This window comes from Cyanistes caeruleus, chromosome 3 (assembly GCF_971803275.1).
Source record: "Cyanistes caeruleus chromosome 3, bCyaCae1.hap1.1, whole genome shotgun sequence".
Lineage (NCBI taxonomy): Eukaryota > Metazoa > Chordata > Aves > Passeriformes > Paridae > Cyanistes > Cyanistes caeruleus.
The window spans coordinates 109,586,708-109,599,475 of NC_141703.1; the positions used below are offsets into that span (position 1 = coordinate 109,586,708).

A 12,768-nucleotide genomic window follows, 5' to 3' on the forward strand; every position below is an offset into this window, starting at 1 on the left:
AACCATCTCACCTCCCTCTGGTTCGGCCCAAAGCACCTCTGGGTTTGGTCATCAGCTGCTGCAGGTTTCTCCAAGATCTTGTCAGGGTTTCTTGGTGTTTGATGTGAGCTCAGAGGGACGTTTGCAAAACTCTGCTGCCAAAATCAGGGCCTCAAGGCTACCTTAGCACCCCTGCTTATCACTCACCTAAAATCTGAGAGTATTAAAAGAGGTGACTTCAAATATTTTAAATTTATCAATCATTTTGGTGTTGCACAATCTTGTTGGGAGATTTGGTGCCCTTCCAGCACTGCTCCTTTCATTTAATTGCCCCAACGCTGCAGGCCCCACATTGCCTTTACTCCACAGACTCCTTACAAGATTTGCAGGAAGTTCTGCTCCAAAACATAAAAAAAACCCCACAACCCACCAACAAAAAAGTGCTACTCAAATTATTCCTGTGCAATCTTAACCAGCCCTCTTAGCTCCTGCAGGGTTTGCTGCACTGGAGGTTGACCAGTCTTTGTACACAGAGGCCCCTAAATACCATCCCATGTGCTGTACTGTCAAAAAAGTATGATGCAGCTAGGAAAGCTCAGAGGAGGCTTGACTTAGCAAAAACTGAAAGAGTTTAAGATGTCTTTCCTGACCAAACATCAGCTAAGGCTGTATAAAATTCTCTTCCACAAGTATCCTAGGAGGTATAATGACCACAGTGGGAGAGTAATTGCATCCAGAAGCCAAAAGGAAAATTGATAAATGGAGCAAGATCAAATTGAGTTTAAAAGAAAAAAAAAAAATAAAAAAAAAATGGATAAATATTTTTCCTAACATGGAAATCTGTTGAGCCAGAGAAGAAGGAAGCTCCTCTGGCTGAGCCATTTCAGAACAGACTAGAGAATATGGCCAACATTGCTCTCCAGAGCAGAGCAGAGAGTACACACCGAGACACAGATCCTTCTCTTTAGTCACAAGCCTAAGGAGATGACAGCATCTTACCTCGTTTTTTACAGCCACCAAAGGACCCACACTGGATTTCCATGTCTACCTAGCTCAAGTCTGGCAGGACATGTGCAAGTTTTAGGGAAAGGAGCCAAATTTTACAGCAGAGCCTTGCCAAGTGCTCCCCAGAGCAGTCCTGCCTTGCTCTCCGAGGCACAGGCTGCAGTGAGGCTGAGAAGAGCACGGCCACCGGGCCGGCTGGCTGAGCGAGCACGTCTCATTAACAGGGATTCATCAGCACTCTTGTTAATAATGCAGGAGCTGCCTGTCTCTGGGGGAGTTCCTCAGCAAAAACCGCACTGCTCCTGTATTTCAGACACAGCCTGTGCTGGTGTGATGGGCTTCCATGCTGACAAAGCACTTTGGTTATTTGTTACTCTCAAGAGGCATCCTGGTGCTGAGCAGTGGCCCAGCCAGAGAACAGAGGAGAGAAAAGCCATTCCTGTGCCTGTCTGGGACCCTGCCCTGTCTCAGCATCAGCAAGGACCAGTCTGATTGCTGATGAGAGTGCTCTGGCCCCGAGGCCATCTTTGGAGAAGCCAAGAGTAGGAGGTCAGCCTGTCCTGGCCTTATCCTCTGTCCATTCTCTCCACTGCAGGGAGAGGGGATTAGCACACAGTGGTCCTGCTATCTCCAGTCTCCTCCCCTTTTAAGATAATCTCCCTGAAGCCTTCATCATGGCCTTCACATCTCTGCCAGCACAGGAGTGAGTAACTGCAGCTGGGCCCAGACTCACATGAAATTGCTTGGTCCTCCCAGTACTGCAGCCCATATCAAGGGTGGAGCAGATGTAATTCCCTGTTGGGATCACTTGCAAGCGTTGCTTTGTCAATGCCCACTTGTGTGTGGCAGCACATGGGATAAGGGATCATTCCATGATGCATGACAGGGATACAGCACCACGCCCTGCCCAGGGACAGCCTGCCCACCGCCAGTCTGAGAGCTCTGCACCTCCTGATGGAAGAAGTGCCCTTTAACATTCACCCTGAGAGAAAGCCTAATAGGAAGAGACATGAAGTCTTCAAAAGCAACCTTGCAAAACAGACTATAAACTCCCCCCATAAAACAAAGAGAAACTCCCCCCCAAACTGCCCTTTGGCAGCTGCAGGCTGTTCTCCAGCCAGGCATCTTTGGGCATGCACAGAAGCAGAAATCTCAAAGAATGGCCAGGGCCTGTACCGAGGAGTTCCCCAGGAAATGTGAACCTCCAGCCAGGACAGCATGCCTGTTAAAAGCAAATTATTTGATTGAGATGAGATCAAATCCACCACCATCCCCTGGGAGGAGTGAGCATCTCCAGGCCTCTCACATCCAGACCTGGCAGGTGGAAACAGCCACACTTCCCAGCTGAGGGACATCACACTCTGGGGTGGGGACAGCTTTCCTCTCCCAGGTGGGAATTACCGTGGGCACCCAGCACAGCAGCCAGCTCCCGTGCAGGAGGGGTCCCTGCTCTGTTCCAGCTCTGGTGCCAGCACAGAGGTGACAGCCCCATGCCCTGAGCCATGATGGCTGTGTGGATCACCTGGGACTTTGTCATACCCTGTCACCTCTCACAGACAGAGCCTTGCTGGTGGCACCACGGGGTGAAGCCAGGGAACGTGACCAGCTTCAGGGTCAGCTTGGCCTCTTCCTGCAGTACAAGTTCTTGGGACCACCCTCATTTCAAAGCACCTTTTGTGAGTCATCCATAGAAAGATGAGACCTCCCTTTCCAACATGCAGTGCACACAGATGGTTCTCCTGTCTCAGGAATAAAGGCTGGGCCATCCTGGCCACACTCAGATCAGTATCTTTCTCTGTTTCCCAGTTAGGCCAGCAAAAGCAGGGGGAAGCATTGCTCACAGCTCTCTCTGAAAGCTCAGGGGAAACTAACAATGTGATTGTGAAGCCCTGCAAAAATTCAAAATCTTTGTGATGACTTCAGTGGGAAAGAAAAAGAAGCCCTTACCCTTAAGTCTGGTAAACGCCCAGGCAGCTGCTGAGAGGGACAATGGCCCTGAGGCACATCTTGGAGGACACAGGGAGGATGTCAGAACAACTGTTGGGGCCAAGCTGGTCCAGCTGCCTGGGAGGAGATTCATCAGCTGATTGTATATTTCTGTAAGGAGCCAAGGGCAGTATGGCTGGGAGCTCTGTGCACTGCTTGTCTGAGGAGCTGGGAAGTTCCCCCTGTTCTAGCCCAGGGAACAGTGTCAGGCTGCATCAGGAGGCATTGTTGGTGCCTGGAAACCCTCTGCTCTCCTCTCCACTCTAGCAGTGCTGTTAAGTAAACCGTATCTAAACATAGAAAACTGGCTAGCTTGGGTTTGGGAAAGCACCCAAGAACTCAGATCATTTCCATTCCCTCATCACACCCACAGAAAACTCACAAGCTCTCCATCCCAGTGCACCAGGCACACTATGTGCCAGGCTTTGAGAAATTGCCATGCATTCTCATTTTGGCTAGGTGATAGCACAACAGCACTAGCCTCTCACCAATAGAAAAAGAGAAATATAAGGAAACCACAAAAAAGAGTGATGTGAGAAAACCACCATCAGATTCTTCCTAAAAAGGTTCAAACATAGGCACCAGTCTGAGCAGTAGATCTTATTTTCTAACCTCTACCCACTAATGTAAGTAGTAACTTGGATGCCTTGAACTCTTTATCTGTGGCTGGCAGCCCACAAGAGTCATGCCTTGTTCCCACAGGGACTTTCCAGTTCAATGCTTGGAAGAGCATCCATTAAGACCCTCAATTTCTGTGGAACCTTTGAATTTGCATGCTCCCAGACACTGCCTGAGGCTCCCTGGGAAAGCTTGTGGGTCAGTGGTGGCAGAAGCACTCCCAGGCTGCTCCCATTTCTCAGGCTGAGGTGGTGCAGGAAGACAATGAACAATTGTTCTTTCCCCATCAAAGCCAAGACTTCAACAAGTAACAGTAAAAGATAGTCCTAGGCACTCACAGGAGCACTTTGCCAGGTGCCCACTGTTGATTCAAGCTCTGGAAAGACCCATTTTCTCTAGTGGTTTCCTGGAACAGGAAGAGGGAGAGCAAGGTTCACCCTGCCAGAGGTTAAATTTGGGAGAAGGGAGGCAGAGGAGAAGCCCTCGCTGTCAGCCCTGCCCTGCTGCCAGGGCTGTACTCTACGTGCCTGCTTTCAGAGGCCAGATGCTGCCAGGCAAATGAAGATCTCCTTATGTTTGTTTTAAAGCTGGAAGAATCTCTTGAGATAAACATTCTAAATTAAAGATAAAAGTGCTGTGGGTTTGCTGGCAGCCTCTGTCCCCCTCCCCAGGGATAAGCTCTTGCTCACATGCATCTTTCAGCCACGTGCCCTGACCAAGGGTTGCACCCAAGGTTCCCTCTCTTCAGGGGCCTGGGAGGTAAGAAAATCCCTCTGCCCCACTGCCTCGGCTCCCTCTGATGGCAGGTCCACCCAGAGCAGTGCAGTGTCCCAGTTTTCATTTTCAGGATCTCTTGGGAGGATGTTAAATCCCAGCTAGCCCTGGCTGTACTTAAAGTGATTGTAATTCACATGGATTGGGCTGTGGTTATAAGCTGAATTACATTCTGATTTAGCAGCAGGGATTAAGGCTCTGCATTTTAACTTATTAACCCAATCCAAGTTAGAAGATTCCTTCTTGCTGCCCTGCTAAGCTCTGCACAAGGAGAGGGGAGGCTGCTGAGGAGATGGAGTGGGATGGGCAGGCTGTGCCCAGGCTGTGTCACAGCTCCTGGGGCAGGGGAAAAGTGGGGAAAAGAAAGCACAAAAAATAAAAAAAGGAAGCTAGAGCAGTTGTTCAGGACTCACTATGCACAGGGAATTTGTGTTAAACCTGGTGGAAAGGGGGTACCTGAGTGGTAAATTCCCCATCCCCAGCCAGCAGCCAGGGAAGGGTTTGCTGCTTGCCATTGCTGCTCCAGCTCTGCACCAGTTGTCTCCCTGTCCTGACCTCTTGCTGGAGACACCTGCAAGAGTTAACTCCTCTCTCTGGGTGTATCAGCACTGGGACAACTGGAGGAGATTTGCTGCTGTGGGTGAAATGAGTTCCTGGGGCAGCCTGTGGCACACAAACATCACAGCTCCTGAGCAGGAAACCCTGCACCTCCAGACACAGGGTTCACCCACTTGGCTTCCCTCTCATGCCATCAGACAGACAATTGAAAACAGCCCAGGCACACTCTAGAAAACTTCACTCCATTTAATATTTAATGAAAACCCAGTGTAACTGTCATGTCCTTTTCTGTTTTCTCTCACTAACACTGCTGGCTGCACAGGTATCTGTATGTAAACAGAGCCTGTCTCCTTTCCACTCCATTGCACCTCTCCAGATCAGGGCACAGCTCGTGATACCTGTACTCACCTTCAGAGGAACTCCTGGGGCAGCCCTGTCATACACAGCACGACCTACTGCGTGCTGACCTCTCCAATTCGGGCATCTGAGGGCATCCCAGCTCAGCCCAAGGGATGGCAGGCTCTGGAAATCCCATCCACCATCAAGGAATTGCAAGGCTGCAGTGATGATGTGGCATCCCACTTACCTCTGTGCCATGAGCCTTTCATCTCCAGGCCCTGCAGTTATTGGCAAGGAGGGGGAGAAGGCATTGTGCTTTCATTCCCTGCCTGTGCTGAGCTGCTGGGTTCTAACACATCCTGGCTGCTCCCAAGAGTGAGCTGCAGCCAGAGCTGGGTAGATGATGGCAGGAGAAAAAGCAGAAAGTCGTTTTATGAAACTGTTTTTCATCCTGCAGCAAATAGCAGGGGGAGGTCAGACCCAGAGGGAGGTGGTCCATGGCTCCAGATGGACATCAGTGACCCTAAGGGGTCCATACTGGGACAGGCACTGTTTGATATCTTCATCAATGCCATAGACAAGGGGATGGAGTGCACCCCCAGCAAGTCTGCAGGCGGCACAGGCTGTGTGGGGTAGCTGGCACACCTGAAGATGTGCACCAAAGCTGCTGTCCAGGGGAACTTGGACAAGCTGGAGAAGTGGCCCCGTGGGAATCTCAGGATCTTCAACAAGGCCAGGTGCTGGTGCTGCACCTGGGTTGTGCTGACTCCTGCTATCAACACAGGCTGGGACAGGAAGGGATCAGCAGCACCACTGAGGGTAACTTGGGGTGCTGGTGGCTGAGGGGATGGATGTGAGCCAGCCAGGTGCAGCCCAGAGAGCCAAACACGTCCTGGGCTGCATCCAGAGCAGCGTGGGCAGGGGGTTGAGGCAGGGGGTTCTGCCCCTTTGCTCTCCTGAGACCCCACCTGAAGTCCTGCACCCAGCTCTGGGGTCCCCAACAAAAGAACAGGGAGCTGTGGGAGCGAGTCCAGAGGAGTCACAAAGATGATCAGAGGGCTGGAGCACCTCTCCTGTACAGGCAGGCAGAAGTGGGGTGGTTCAGCCTGGAGAAGAGAAGGCTCTGGAGACACCTTATTGCAGCTTTTCAGTACTTAAAGGGCACCTCCAAGAAAGATGAGGACACATTTTAGCAGGGCCTGTAGCGACAGAACGAGGGGTTTTACACTGAGGAGTGTCAGCTCAGATTAGATATATGGAAGAAAGTTTTTTACAATGAGTGTGGTGAAACACAAGAGCAGGTTGCCCAGAGAGTTAGATGCCTTATCCCTGGAAATATTCATGGTCAGGTTGGACAGGGCTCTGTGCAACCTGATCAAGTTGAAGCTGTCCCTGCTGACAGCAGGGGGATTGGAGTAGACGACCTTTAAAGGTCCTTTCCAACCCAAACTACTCTATGATTCTATTAATAAAAATATTTCACGTTTTTCACCATTTTAAATTCAGTTAAAAACAATTTTGCTTTCAAAAAAACCCACAAACACTCAAAATGCAGCACGTACAGAGAATGTTAAAAAGGCAGTTTCCTTCCATCCTTGCAGCTGCTGCACAGAGACATCTCTGAACGATTGCCCTGAGTCAAGGGGAGACCTTTGGAGCAGGGCTTACACTGTAATTTGGAAGCTGGCACCAGACTGAGGCCCAAGAGCACAATTTCTGTTCTTCACATGAATGCAAAGCTGACTTACTGGGCTCTGTGAAGAGCAGGGGGCTCTGTGGGGAACTGAGGGCACTGCCCAAGAAGGCAGGAGAGGATCCTGAGAGTTTTCCACGGCACTAAGGTTTTCCCTGCCCAGCATATGGCAGGGAACTCAATCCAGGGCAGGGAATACACTTAATTGCTCACCAACAAAACCCCCTTTTGTCCCCTCACACAAGGGCAGGGCAGCAGAAACCCCTAAGGCTTGGTCTAGAAATACTAAATACATTTGTTTGCTCCTTGAACTCAGTGCCTCAGGGGTAACTCCTGGCATTAGGGAAGAAAGAGAAGACCTCATTTCACACACCCTTCCCTTTTTCCCATCCCCAGAAAGGGATGCGTGAATCCTGGTGTGGGATGCTCCTGCCAGCACCCCCCTCTGCAGGGCAGACAGGAGCTGTGGGGAGAAACCCCTGCCACACAGCGTGTAACCCTCTCAGAAGAAGCAGACCTGAAAATCACGTCTGCCAGGGAATAGCAGAAGCGAAAGCCACACCTGGGAAGTGCACAAGGCTACACCCTGTGGCCCCCATCCTCCTGAGCTCAGTGGCAGAACAGCCCCGTCAGAAAGCATTAAAGAATGCCAGAAAACCAAGCCCAAGCCCTGATGGGTAGGGGTCTGGCCACAGACCCACACAGGGACTCTTCCCCACGGAGGCAGCTGCCACTGACGGGATGCCAGGACGTGCTGCTGGATCTGCCGGCTGGCAAGCACACCCTGCTGAGGTCTAGCATGGCTCAACAACAGCAAATTTACTTAAAGAAGAAGAAAATGGCTTAACTAATCTTTGGTCACCCAGCTTTACTTCTGCCGCTGACACAGCAGGAGGTACTCGCAAGCCCGATGGCTTTATTTATTTAAGAGTATTGATTTTAGCCCAGATTGGAAGAAAACAGGCGGATAAAGGGCAGGAAATTCCTCAGCTGTGAGAACCACACAGAGTACTAGAAATCAGATTTAAACTAGCAGATGAAAATACATTTGCCAGAACAAGGTAATGAATCATTCTGCCAGGAGCACAGAGATCTGGCCTGAAGCCAAACCCTGCCCATTTAAAAGCAGCAATTTGGGGTATTAAGCGATGACTGCGTTCCTATCGCTGACCATCATTTAATATAGCAGCAGTGCTCAGTGGCTCCCAACCAGAACTCAAAGTCTGCTGCACAAAGCCAGAGCAAAACCCTCAGACCTTCCCCCAAGACCTTATTTAAAATCAATGGCCTCAGAGTCAATCAGATTCAATGAGGGAGGGCTAAGCAAGAAGAATGGAGCAGGACAAACCACACCAGAAGATGTGGACTCAGCTATCAGGGCTGCTGTGCACAAGCAGTGCAGAAAACCACAAAAGGCACCGGGACGTGCAGGAAAATGACAAGGGGAAGACTTTTGGAGGGCAATATTTTGTTTTCCTGTCAGCTCTGATTATCTCATTAACTTTTTTTTTGATAGCCCAGTATCTGGGGCTCCACAAGAGAGGTCACCAGCTCTGTTGCCACAGATCTTGCTCCTGGTGCAGTGTGACACTGTCCTGGGGAGATGGGCAGGCAAAGCCAGGCACCTGAAGGGAATCCTAAAGTTAAATCCCAGGGTTGGTGTCTGAAACCTGTTCCTACCTTCTCTGCCAGCAGGGAGGCCTTGAGCAGTCCAAAATGAGAACCCAGGCTCCAGGTGCAAACCCTTTCCTTGTACAGAAACCTCCCAAGGGGCTCTGGAGATACACTGATGTACCCACCCTGCCAACAGAAAGGTGCTGTAGAAGCTCACCCCACGGTGGAGAGCCTGTCCCCAAAACCTGAGGGCCTCGAGTGTCCCCTCTGCAGGGATGACAGGAGGCATTTTGCTGCAGAAGGGACAACATCACCAAAGCCAGGGGAGGGGCAGCATTCAGCAGAAAAAGGAAGCAGAAGGAGCACCAAAACAGGCACCAGCTAGGGGGATGTTTGAAAGCAGGTAGCTCGGGTAGAGTTGCAGCAGAACAGAGCACAACTTTTTTTCCAGCTGTATCGGGAAATTTCTCTGTTTTAAGGTAAAGTTTTGGATGGCTGTGGACTGTTCATGCCTATACTCACAGCAAGCAAGCCCACCAGCAATTCTGCTCCTTCAGAGGGCACAGAGGCAGGCAGGGAGAGCCTCCCCACCCACAGCATCTCCCCATGCCCTCTGCTGTGAAACTCCCTGAAGGCAGGTGACTCCCAGCTACAGAGGGAGACTCACTTCTGTCTGGCAAGGGCAGGAGGGATTCTCCCCAGCAAGGTCGGGCAGGTTATTAGCCCAGCTAACCAATCTTCCCACAAACACTCATTACTCACTGCTCTGCAGGCAAAGGGCAAAGTCTGTCCCTTTGCTGAAAACAAAGATAGGTGCATCCGATCTGATTTTTGCAATCTGGAGCCCCAGTGAGCTCCAGACCCATCTAAGGCAAACACACAGCAGGAAGCAGCTTTGGGAAAACCTTATCATCTCTGTGGAGCCAGAATTCAAACTGAGATATGCAAAGCCAAGGCACCTTTCAGGCACCTATTCCTTACACATTTGATAATCGATGTGCTGAATTGTAAAGGTAGTTTCTTAAGCAAATTGTTGATTTGCCTCCCTGGTGAACCACAGGTGAAAGACGCCCAGTCTGCACTTTCCAAGAGCCTCCAGTTACCCCAGAGCTGCAGGACTGGGTGTTTTCACAGGAGTTCCAGATTCCCCTCGCCCCTGAGCGTGGCTGGGGATGAAAGCTCCGTTCCCAGAGCCAGGGGGAGCTGCCTTATCACTTGGCAGGGTTTGCACAAACCTTATTCTCAGTCAACGCAGGCTCTCAAGCTTTGTTTTGAATTCTGTATTCAGGACAGGTCCAAAACTTCAGAGCAGCTGCAATCCAAAGGGGCAGATTGATCTGCTCTTGCATCACAGTTGCACCCAAGCCATAGTTTCTTACGAGGGAAGGCGCTCTGATGCAGTTCATCCAGCACGGTGGGAACTTGGCTAAAATGCCAATCTGCAGGCAGGGTTAAGATTGAACTCTGTTTTAATCTGCCATTTTTCAGATCTCACCAGACGTGATAGAAATGCCCAAAACTCTGGATCTAACCTGTCAAACCCACAGCTTGTCCACAGAGAAGTCAGTGGGAATAGTGCATGCTCAGCACTTCTGGAGAAGGACAGAGCACGCGAGTCCCTGAGCAGGCAGCAGGTCAGCCCCTGTTGACATGGACAGCTATTTTCTCTGCACAGAGGGACCACCCCACTGCAAATGGTGCCCCTGGAATGTCTGCCTTGGTGCTGTGGGGAGGATTTTTATCCTGCCAGCACCGCTTGGATTGGGGCCCAGGCTGCGCCCCTTAACGAATCCGCAAAATTAACCATGGGCAAATTTCTCTTTGCAACAAAACCTAATGCTGGCAGAGTTTAGCTTCGTTTTGAATGCTGCTGATTTCACTCTTCAAGGCCTTGACCAATTGGGAGAAATTGGCACAGGGCTCCGTTTAGCACTGCACACAGAACTGTGCTCTGCGAGGATGTGACGCAACGACCAGGAACGGGGAAAAGCGCTTTTTAATTATTTAAACACGTCCTCTTACCCAGTACCTCTGCCTAAGAGAACATAAGGGTCCAGGCTCTTATTTGCAGCAAAGGTACTGTGAAAAGGGCTGCCAGAGATGAATACCATGCCCAGCACTCAAAGCCTGGAGGAGGTGGTCCTTTCAGGATGCTGTGAAACAGCGCGTTACTGAAGGGTTTCACTCACGGACCTGCTGCTCTGCGTCTCACAGCTGGGTTTTTTAGAGGTGCTGGATAACCAGAGCACTCCAAAAACCCTGAGTCACTGGCAGAGCACCCCAAGCTCCTCAGCCTCTGAGTGGTCTTCCCAGATTTCTGCAAACCTGGCCTCTTTGCCCAAGTACTTTCTATATTTCTGGGCATTTCTGGTCTCTTGGGATGTTCTGAAGTTCTGCTGAGAGAAATCTCCTTTAACAAGAGGCACAGCACACAGCTGAGAGCCTTCATGGCTTCCAGAGGGGTAGGAAAGGCACTTCCAAAGTGTCCAACACCAGCAATGTCTCAGAACCAAGCGACACCCAACAGACACCCAAGGAAAATCCCAAGTTCTTGCCAATTTACTTACCAGTGCTGCTGAGCTGCCCAGGAACAGCCTCTTCAGAGACCTTGCAAGGGCTGCTGAGGAGAATTGTCCTTGCTGCTGATGTACACAGCTGGTTTTTCCCACACCAGTTCTGCCATGGGGTCTCAGGTCAACGTGGGCTCTGCCATCCTGCCCCAGCGCTGCCCCAGAGTGCTCCTGCCAGCTGCAGGCAGTGGGGAGGTGAGCAGCAACAGAGGTGGGAGGATTGGGAACAAGTACAGCAGCCTGCAGGAAAAAAAACGTGTGGGACTGAATCCAAAACTTGAGGAGGTGGTCTGAACCCACCTTTGCTTTAAGCAGCCTGGAATTGAGCAAAGAATGGGGTTTTGCTAAATGCTGAGGTGGCTGGCAGCAGAGAAACAAATTCTGGCAGGGGAGAATTTATCCTCTAAGCTTGTTATCCTGTCAAAAGAAGAAATGAGGTTAGTTGAGGCTCATTTGTTTGCAAGGAACTCCTGTCTCTCACTATTTATCACCGCATGTGATTACCAGCTGGCTTAAACCAAGTGCATCAGAGTTACAGTGGCAGAGCATCACCTGTCCCCTGTCCCTCTGGGCACCTCCAGAGCCCCCAAAACACAGCCTCTCCAGCCTCCACCAAGGGCCGTGGAAGCACATGGCATCACTGGTCTTTTCACAAGGAAAATGTTTGGTTGGGCCCATCAGTCTCAGGTTTAGCTCTGGGATGAGTGAACATCTCCTGCAGGACTGGGTCCTCTTCAGCATCCTCTCTGCTTCCCCAGAATCCAGGTTTCCAGCTTGTGCACACCAGAAGGAGCAGGGGCATTAGATGGATAATTACACCTTCAACTGCCTCTGGAGACAGAGGGTATGGAGGACCCTGCACGTCTCAGAGCTGAGCATCAGGTTCATTCCCTGGCTGAGGAGAGGCCCACAGTGATGCTGTGTGGAAACAAGATGCAGCAAAACTCCTGCTCCAAAGGATGTGGGGGCACACAGTGAGGCAGCAATAAGCTTGGAGAGACTGGAACGCAATTCCCAAGAGTTTCTTGGTGGTAAGTGATGGGAGAGGATGGGAATATATTTAACAACTGGCTCAGCTAGATTTGTGGGCCTTCCCTGATGAGATGACACAATTATTTGACACATGTCACACCTACCACCTGACTCCAAGGCTGGCTCCAAGTCAGCTTTAGGGAGGACTGTTGTAAGGCATTTGACATTCGGCTGTACAACACTCTGATTAAAAAATCAGCAGTACATAATATCAATAAACCACACGTTTACTACATTAAGAGCTGGCTGACAGATCTCAACAAGAAATTGTCAGTGGTGAATCATCCACGGATGGGAGTGTTCCAGGCAGGGTTCTTTGGGGAGCTGCTTGAGGCCTGACACTTTCCAGCATTTTCCTCGCTGGGAAGGAGATGCAAATCTCGGTGCTGTTACAGTGCATAAATGACAAAGAGATTCAAAGTGGTGAATAATGAGGAGCACAGGGCAACCATGCAAAGCAGTCTCCCCAGTTCAGTGAGCAAAGCCCTCTTAAACGGCATTTTACTACAAGGAGTTGCTCCTGGAATATGAAATTCCAGGCGGACTCCGAGGGCGCTGTGACTGGAAAGCAGAGGCTCTGGAAGGGGTTTTGGAGCTCAT

The 12,768-nt window shown here is 50.6% G+C and overlaps 2 protein-coding genes across 3 annotated transcripts in view; both read right to left on the minus strand.

Moving 5' to 3' along the window:
- Nucleotides 1-11,313, minus strand: part of IGSF3 (immunoglobulin superfamily member 3) — a 128,456-nt gene extending 117,143 nt beyond the window's left edge. For both annotated transcript variants that reach the window (XM_086884094.1, XM_086884092.1), the window contains exon 1: nucleotides 11,134-11,313. The gene's annotated coding sequence lies outside the window, so the exon portion shown is untranslated. The remainder of the gene's footprint in view (nucleotides 1-11,133) is intronic.
- LOC147654432 (uncharacterized) overlaps nucleotides 1-12,768 on the minus strand; it is a 749,593-nt gene that overhangs the window by 409,927 nt on the left and 326,898 nt on the right. The gene's annotated exons all lie outside the window — the stretch shown is intronic.